Genomic DNA, 8,977 nt, shown 5'->3' on the forward strand with positions numbered 1-8,977 from the left:
GTCCTGCTGGAAAAACCAGTCCTCAGAGTTGGGGAACATTGCCTGAGCAGAAGGAATCAACTGTTTTTCCAGGATAACCTTGTATGCGGCTTGATCTATACGTCCTTCGCAAAGAACAACCTGCCCAATTCCAGCCTTGCTGAAGCATCTTCAGATCATCACCGATCCTCCACCAAATTTCACAGTGGGTGCAAGACACTGTGGCTTGTACGCCTCTCCAGGTCTCCGTCTAACCATTAGTCGACCAGGTGTTGGGCAAAGCTGAAAATTAGACTCATCAGAGAAGATTACCTTACTCCAGTCCTCTATGCCAAAGACCATAAGGATTGGACCAAACTTCAGCCTGGCTCTCCTCATTGATGAAAGGCGATTTTCTAGCTTTACATGACTTGAGCCCTGCCTCTAAGAGCCTGTTACGAACTGTTCTTGCCGTGCACTTCACCCCAGCTGCCATTTGCCATTCTTTTGTAGGTCACTTGATGTCATCCTGCGGTTGCTGAGTGGCATTCGAATAAGAGGACAGTCATACTGGTCAGTGGAGAGTCGTTTTCACCCTGTGCCGGTCTGTAGCTTTGTTGTCCCCAACATCTGCTGCTTGACCTTGTTGTAATGGACTGCCGTCTTAGAAATTTTAAGGATGGAGGCAACATGACGCTCACTGTGTCCCTCTGCTAGTAAAGCCAGAATTGAGCCCTTCTTTTGCTCCCTCAATACTTTACTTTTCAACTCCTTTGGCATGGTTAAAAGTTATTTTTTCATTCCTATTACTTTTGGGATATTACTAGCACTTGTTTTGTCACCCAGCTTGTCCTATTGCAAGAGGATTGTGAACACCACAGCAGGGTTTTTTTTAATACTTTCCTTCGTTATATAAGATTTGGTTCAGGGGATCACCTAATCAGAAGCTCAATAAGTAGAATGAGGCGAACTCTGGTTGGAATTCAACTGACACTGGAATGGAATGGCCGTCAGACATGTAGAGAAGCTGATTGTTATAAAACTGTGCAGTGTGGTCACTTAATTTTTGCCAGAGCTGTATATATATTCCTTTTCAGTAGTTGTGCCTGCAGCCACCCCTTCATTTCTGGTGTTAATTAAACCATATCCTTTCTTGTAATCCAGGTCTTCAAAAGGCCAGTACAAGTTTTGCTGCATCCTGTTAGTTGAGTTTCACCCTGTAAAGGCTTCCTCAAGTGGTCATCTTTGTTTAGTAGCTCTGTGGACTACTAGAAATACTCTAACGTGTGTTATTCTTCAATCCTCTGACTCACTAAGGATGGATATGGCTCCGGGACTCATAAATAATCAGGACACAAGACCCCTAGCACACTAGGGCCATGACCGTAAATTACTGGATCATCATGGACTCTATCCTGAGTCACTAGTCACTAAGCACAATAGCACATAATCACTGGATATTGATGGACCATATTATAGGAGCAATTAATAGAATAAAAACAACCTCCATGTTATTTATTGCACCACTGACCCACCAGGGACACTATTCACTAAACTACTGAATTACCAGGGATAGTAGAGGATTATCTGGACATTTAATAATGGGTCAGGGAAGCGTAACAGTGGCCACTGGATAATTATGGACACGGATACAGAAGCAATCCACATTTTGGCATGCAGTCAGTTGATCTGTAGATGCTCCAGGAGGGATGTAAGGGTTGTACAGACATAAATCACGCCGATAATTACAAAACACGAACTTCCCACTTGACTTATGATAATATGGTTATTACAATATTTACAGCGTGTAATAAAATATTCATGGAATAAAGCATTTTCCTCTGCTTCCATTCACAGAGAAAAAACATTAGCCGCTCATAATATCCCAGCTGAGAGCCCAATTACCTCCTATTACAATAAACAGACACGGCGGGGGCCCGAGGAACTTTAACGGAATCTTATAATTGGCGGCCGATGCCGGGTAATGGATAAGAAACAGTAACACCTGTATAATCAACATGGGGGCACGTGACAAAATATAATAGCTTACACATTATCACATGTATTAGGTTACTGGAGATAATAGTTTGTAGCAATAAGAATAAATATTTCAGTATTTTATTAGGTTTTTACTGATTTATTTATACTTTATTTTTCTACAACATACATATATATATATACTGTATATATATATACAGTGTATATATATATATATATATATATATGTATATATATATGTGTGTGTGTGTAAGAAACTTTCAAAAATAGAGGTTTTAATAGTTTTTTTTATCAATTAACAAAATTCAAAGTTAATGAACAATAGAGAAATCTAAATCAGATCTATATTTCGTGACCCCCGCCGCCTTCAAATCAGCATCAATTCTCCTAGATACGATCAGTGGACATTAGATTAGTGGAAATCTGTCTGATAAGATAAAATTAGAGATTTTGTTATACCACCCGTGATAGTTTCTACATGTGTGATGCCCACCATGATGCATGGTGAAGGAAAGGTTTATGGTGTTGAGGCTTTTCTGGTGCAATGTTGGCAATTTATTGCAAATTCCAGGCATGTTACCCAGCATGGCCACCACAGCATTCTGCAGCAACCACCATCCCATCTAATTTGCACTTAGTGGGACCATAATTTGTGTTCCAGCAGCATAATGACCGAAAACACCATCGGGTAATGTAAGGGCTATGTGACCAAGAAGGAAAGGGTTGGAGGCTGCGTCAGAGGACATGGCCTCCACAATCACAGACCTATACCCAATGGACATGGTTTGGGATGAGTTGGGAGCAGAGTGAGGGCAAAGCAGCGATCAAGTGCTCGGGTGACTCCTTCAAGACTGTTGGACGCCTTTACAGGTGAGGAACTGATGAAGCTGCTTAGAGTTAAGGGGGTGTAAAGCTGTCAGCAGAGGAAAAGGAGGGGGACTAGGAGGAATCTAAGGAACTAAAGAATTATGTAACAAAAGTTTATATAATGAAATTCCAAAACGCATTTTCTAGTACAGAATAAACTGGTAAAAAGGTGAATATCATGCTAAATGTCTATCTATTTCAGTGGATATTCTAGAAAAATGTTTAGAATTGAGAGTCCTCAGTGGTCGATACCTTTTAATGGCTAACTGAAAAGATGGTAACAAATTGCAAGCTTTCGAGACTACATACGTCTCTTCATCAGGCAAAGACTAAAACAAATTCTGAAGAATCACATATTTATGCACAACATAGAATAGAGAAAAAAAAAAGGGGGAAAAAACCATGGATAAGACAGGTGACATGAAGCAGAATTACCATAGGTGATAAACAGTTATGTCCATAAATATTGGGCCAATTCTTAGATAAGGATTGTTTTATTGTCCTGTGATTAGGGTCTGTTTCTGTTGTGATGACCCCACATGGTCTGATGGGCAAGTTCATTAGTTGATGTAAAAAGACATAAATCCATGTGACACATTCATTCCTGCAGTTAGAGTGTCAAAGGTCGTCATCAGTTTATATTCCCAGACTCTCCTGTCTTTCTGCGATTTGAAGTTACCTTTTAGTACAAGTAATTTCAGGTCCATAATGTTATGATTTGGGAGACAGAAATGTATTGCCACTGGTATATCCATTCTTTTTTCTCTTATTGTATGGCGGTGAGAGTTCATCCTTGTTCTCAGTTTCTGCCCTGTCTCCCCCACATACAGACCCCCAGTTGGACATTTAGCACAAATAATTAGGTACACCACATTAGAAGTGACGCAGCTGAATGTACCTGGGATCTTGTAGTCCTGATGTGAATTGGGAATCTTTATCTTGTCCGTGGTCATTATAAATGGACAGGTTTTACATTTTTTCTGGTTGCAAGGGAAAGGTTCCTGCAGCTGTTGGAGAGGACAGGGAGCTCTTGACAATAATGCTTCTTAGATTTGGGGGCTGCCTAAAACACAGTAGTGGGGGGTCTGGAAAAATGGATTGTAAGCGGGCATCTTTTTGCAGTAAAGGTTGTAATTTCCGTGCAGCTCCCCTTAGCGCCTCCAGATTTGGATTGTAGGTAACTACTAGAGGTACCCGGTTATTTTCTTCTTTAGTTTTGTAATGTAGCAGGAGATTCCGTGATATTCTGGTGGATCTTGTGATCTGATTTTCAATTGTTCTTGGATGGTAGCCCTGATTCAAAAAGGTCTTTCTGAGGCGACCAAGGTGTTCATCCCTGTCCATTGGGTTGGAACATATACGATTGTATCTGATGGCTTGGCTGTAGACAATGGAGTTTTTTATGTGTTTTGGATGGAAACTGTCCCATTTAATGTATGTTGGACGGTCAATTGGCTTCTGATACAGGGATGTCTCTATTTCATTGTTCTGCAGCTTAATGATGGTGTCCAAAAAGTTAATTTCAGTGCAGGAGTAGTTGAGTGTCAAGTTGATGGTAGGATGAAATTGATTAAACTGTTCATGGAACATCTTTAGCTGTGGCTCAGACTCCATCCAGATGATTAAAATGTCATCAATGTAGCAGTAGTACGCCAGAGGCCTGATGGGACATGAGGACAAAAAGTCGCTTTCAAGCTTGGCCATGAAAAGATTTGCATACTGTGGGGCCATTTTACTTCCCATTGCTGTGCCAGTCTCCTGTAGATAGATCTTCTTGTCAAACTCAAAGTAATTGTGGGTGAGGATGAATTTTATAAGTTTCAGCACAGAATTTGCATCAGTCCCTGTGTTTTCCAGGAAGAATTTGCAGGCATTTAATCCATCCTGGTGTGGGATATTGGAGTATAAAGATTCCACATCCATGGTGGCCAGGATGGTTCCTTCTGGTAGAGGACCTATTGCTGATAGTTTATTCAATAGGTCAGTTGTGTCCTGAATGAAGCTGGGTGTGTCCTTTACCAGTGGTTTAAGAATACCCTCTACCCATCCAGATACCTGCTCAGTAACGGTGCCCACACATGAAATAATTGGTCTTCCTGGATTTCTAGATTTGTGGATTTTGGGAAGCATGTAGAATGTCCCTGTTCTTGGACTTTCTGGTATCAGGTCATCGGCTCTTATGGATACGTCGGGCAGACAAGATACCAACTTGTTTAGTTCCTTGTAATAGTCCTGTGTAGGATCCGACTCCAATTTTTTGTAGTAGCGTGTGTCCATAAGTTGTCTGTTTGCTTCCTTCATATAGTCTGATGTGTTCATCATGACTATTGCACCTCCCTTGTCAGCAGGTTTGATGATGATTTCTTTGTTGGTTTTCAGAGACTGTATGGCCTTTCTCTCCTGGGCACTGATGTTGGATGCTTGTCTCCTGTTAGTATCTATGATGGTGGATTTTATCAAATGTCTGAAGGAGTCTATATAGTTATCCAAATGAGGGTTGCGTCCCGGTGGAGGTGTCCAGTCTGACCTCTTCAATCTTCTGTATCATTGAAATATTCCCTCAGGCGCAGTCTCCTGAAAAAATGTTCCATATCACTGCAGAGTTCAGTTTTATCCAGGGCCTTAGTAGGACAAAATGAGAGTCCTCTGGAAACCACGGCCAGCTCCACTTTGTTGGGTTTATAATCTGAGAGATTAATTACACAGTTATTTGTGCCTGGAATGGAGTGGTTGTCCAAGTTGTCAGGTTTAGGCTTTGTTTTGTATCTGTTTGCATAGAGTCCTGAATTGAGGCGCAATCTGTGCAGTTTCTTTTCCTTGTTATGAATTAGATGGGTCCGTAGTTTGTTGTAATACTGTTGTAATTTTTGCTCTGTGTCTTCTGTAAGTGTTTTCCTCATGGTTTCAAACTGCCCTTGGACTTTACTCTTTATGCTGTAGCAGACATGCAAAAGATGATTCCTTAATCTCTCAGAAGTCCTGTGACACAGGTTCTGTGCATAATGGGTGTTGTAGGTATGAAGAATTGGGTTTGTAATCCAGAGTCTTTTGGGAATTAGATTCTCCTTTTTGCATGTAGATAGGAAAAAAATGTCGCTGTCCATTTGTGCACGTTTCTTCAGAAGTGGTTTTAGTTCCATAAAGATGCGGTACATTCTGGTATCCTCCATTTTAATACAGGAAAGATATATATCTTGGCACCGTGTTAGCCAGTAGATAGAAAAATGTTTAGAATTGAGAGTCCTTAGTCGTTGATACCTTTTAATGGCTAACTGAAAAGATGGTAACAAATTGCAAGCTTTCGAGACTACATACGTCTCTTCATCAGGCAAAGACTAAAACAAATTCTGAAGAATCATATATTTATGCACAACATAGTATAGAAAAAAAAAAAAAAAGAGGGGTCGCCTCAGAAAGACCTTTTTGAATCAGGGCTACCATCCAAGAACAATTGAAAATCAGATTACAAGAGCCACCAGAATATCAAGGAATCACCTGCTACATTACAAAACTAAAGAAGAAAATAACCGGGTGCCTCTAGTAGTTACCTACTGTACAATCCAAATCTGGAGGTGTTAAGGGGAGCTGCACGGAAATTACAACCTTTACTGGTATCAACTGAGGACTCTCAATTCTAAACATTTTTCTATCTACTGGCTAACACGGTACCAAGATATATTTATTTCCTGTATCAAAGTGCATATTCTAAGAACCTTTCTAATATACTACAATTACAAATTCCTTAGCCCTCCCTCTCTACTTTAATTTTTTGTCTATGTTTTGTTTTTTTCATTCATTGCCATTTTCATTTGACTATCAAAGCATGCATTGGAAATTCTCAAACGAGTCATCAGGGGCAGCTGCTATTTCCATCCTGAAACAAAACCTCATCAGTGACATCCAATTCAGCTGAAGACTGGGCTAGTCCCAGCTGTACTGAGCATGCGCTATTAGGTAATTCCAATGTATACTCAGTATGTCCGCTCTGCCCATTCCATGAATTGGGTAATGACAGTGCGCTCCCTCATTGGCTCTAAACAGAAGTGAGCCGGCAAGAGAGCACACGGTCATTGTGGAGATAGAGTAGAGACAAGCTAAGCCCATGAAACAGACAACACTGATGATGTTCCGTTACAAGATGATGATGTCCATTTCAGTGGCTGGGCTGCTTTCTGTTCTCTCTGCCACATTCTCTCTCTCTTTTTCAATGCACACTGACAGTGCCCTCTCTTGTCAGCTTGACACTTCTCTTTAGACCCCACGAGGAAGCGCACTGTCAGTGCACATTCAAAGAACTATACCGCGGGGTGAGCAAGATTGCATACTCAGTATGTTTAGAAATTGACAACCAATGCCTGCTCAGTAGAGAGGGGACTAGCCCAGTCCCTGAAACGGATGTCACTGATGACGCCTCATTTCAGGGTGGCGTCAGCAGAGAATCACCAGTTGATCTAGGGATAGTCAAACCAAACGAAATCAGAAGAATAGAAAAACCAAAAAACAAACAGTATGACAGAGTAGAGCGGGAAGGGTAAGGAAGTTTTAAATGTAGTGTATTAGAAAAGTGGTTAGATTATTAAATTGCATAAAGAGATATTTAGTAAGAAATTCACCTCTGGTTTCAGAAAAAAATTTTTAAGATGATAACTAAAACGACTATAAAAATATATTCAAGACATGTAAAACTTCAAAAAAGTTCATGCAGTAGATGAGTAGGTAGTAATAAAAAAGTGACAAGGTAAACCAACAGAATTGATCTCATTAGTTCTGCGAATCATATATAACATATTAGACTATGTAAATGTATTAATAATCTGAAGTAAAAGGGAGAACAAAAATATTAAACAGATAAAAAAGATTTAATTTTGTGACAAAAGGAAAATCAGTAACATCATAGAGTTACCTCCCTCCCCGAACATTACATAACGGTTACGCTGCTCTCGGCTCTGCAGCCAAGTTGGCAGAAGAATGAGCGAAAACAGACAGGGGGACCCTGGAAGACTTACTCCAAGTCCTCGTGCCAATGAAATAGCCTGAGACTGCTCCATACAAAGCTATAAGCGCAGGGTCTGCGTGGCAAGAAGAATATTATAAAAATATGATGAGATATATATTAAGTAAGGATGAAGAAATAAAGTGTTACGGGATAATAAGATCAGGAGATGGGTTACTGTAATAATAGGTTACAGGGGTAATAAGGTGATCAGGAGCCGGGTTACTGTAATAAGAGGATCAGGAGCCGGGTTACTGTAATAAGAGATTACAGGGGTAATAAGAGGATGTGGAGCCGGGTTACTGTAATAAGAGGTTACAGGGGTTATAAGGTGATCAGGAGCCGGGTTACTGTAATAAGAGGTTACAGGGGTAATAAGAGGATCAGGAGCGGGTCACTGTAATAAGAGGTTACAGGGTAATAAGAGGATCAGGAGCCGGGTTACTGTAATAAGAGGTTACAGGGTAATAAGAGGATCAGGAGCCGGGTTACTGTAATAAGAGGTTACAGGGGTAATAAGAGGATCAGGAGCCGGGTTACTGTAATAAGAGGTTACAGGGTAATAAGAGGATCAGGAGCCGGGTTACTGTAATAATAGGTTACAGGGGTAATAAGGTGATCAGGAGCCGGGTTACTGTAATAAGAGGTTACAGGGGTAATAAGAGGATCAGGAGCCGGGTTACTGTAATAAGAGGTTACAGGGTAATAAGAGGATCAGGAGCCGGGTTACTGTAATAAGAGGTTACAGGGGTAATAAGAGGATGAGGAGCCAGGTTACTGTAATAAGAGGTTACAGGGGTAATAAGGTGATCAGGAGCCGGGTTACTGTAATAATAGGTTACAGGGGTAATAAGGTGATCAGGAGCCGGGTTACTGTAATAAGAGGTTACAGGGGTAATAAGAGGATCAGGAGCCGGGTTACTGTAATAAGAGGTTACAGGGGTAATAAGAGGATCAGGAGCCGGATTACTGTAATAAGGTTACAGGGGTAATAAGAGGATCAGGAGCCGGGTTACTGTAATAAGAGGTTACAGGGTAATAAGAGGATCAGGAGCCGGGTTACTGTAATAAGAGGTTACAGGGGTAATAAGAGGATCAGGAGCCAGGTACTGTAATAAGAGGTTACAGGGGTAATAAGAGGATCAGGAGCCGGGTTACTGT

This window comes from Ranitomeya variabilis, chromosome 5, assembly GCF_051348905.1.
Source record: "Ranitomeya variabilis isolate aRanVar5 chromosome 5, aRanVar5.hap1, whole genome shotgun sequence".
NCBI classification, from domain to species: Eukaryota; Metazoa; Chordata; class Amphibia; order Anura; family Dendrobatidae; genus Ranitomeya; species Ranitomeya variabilis.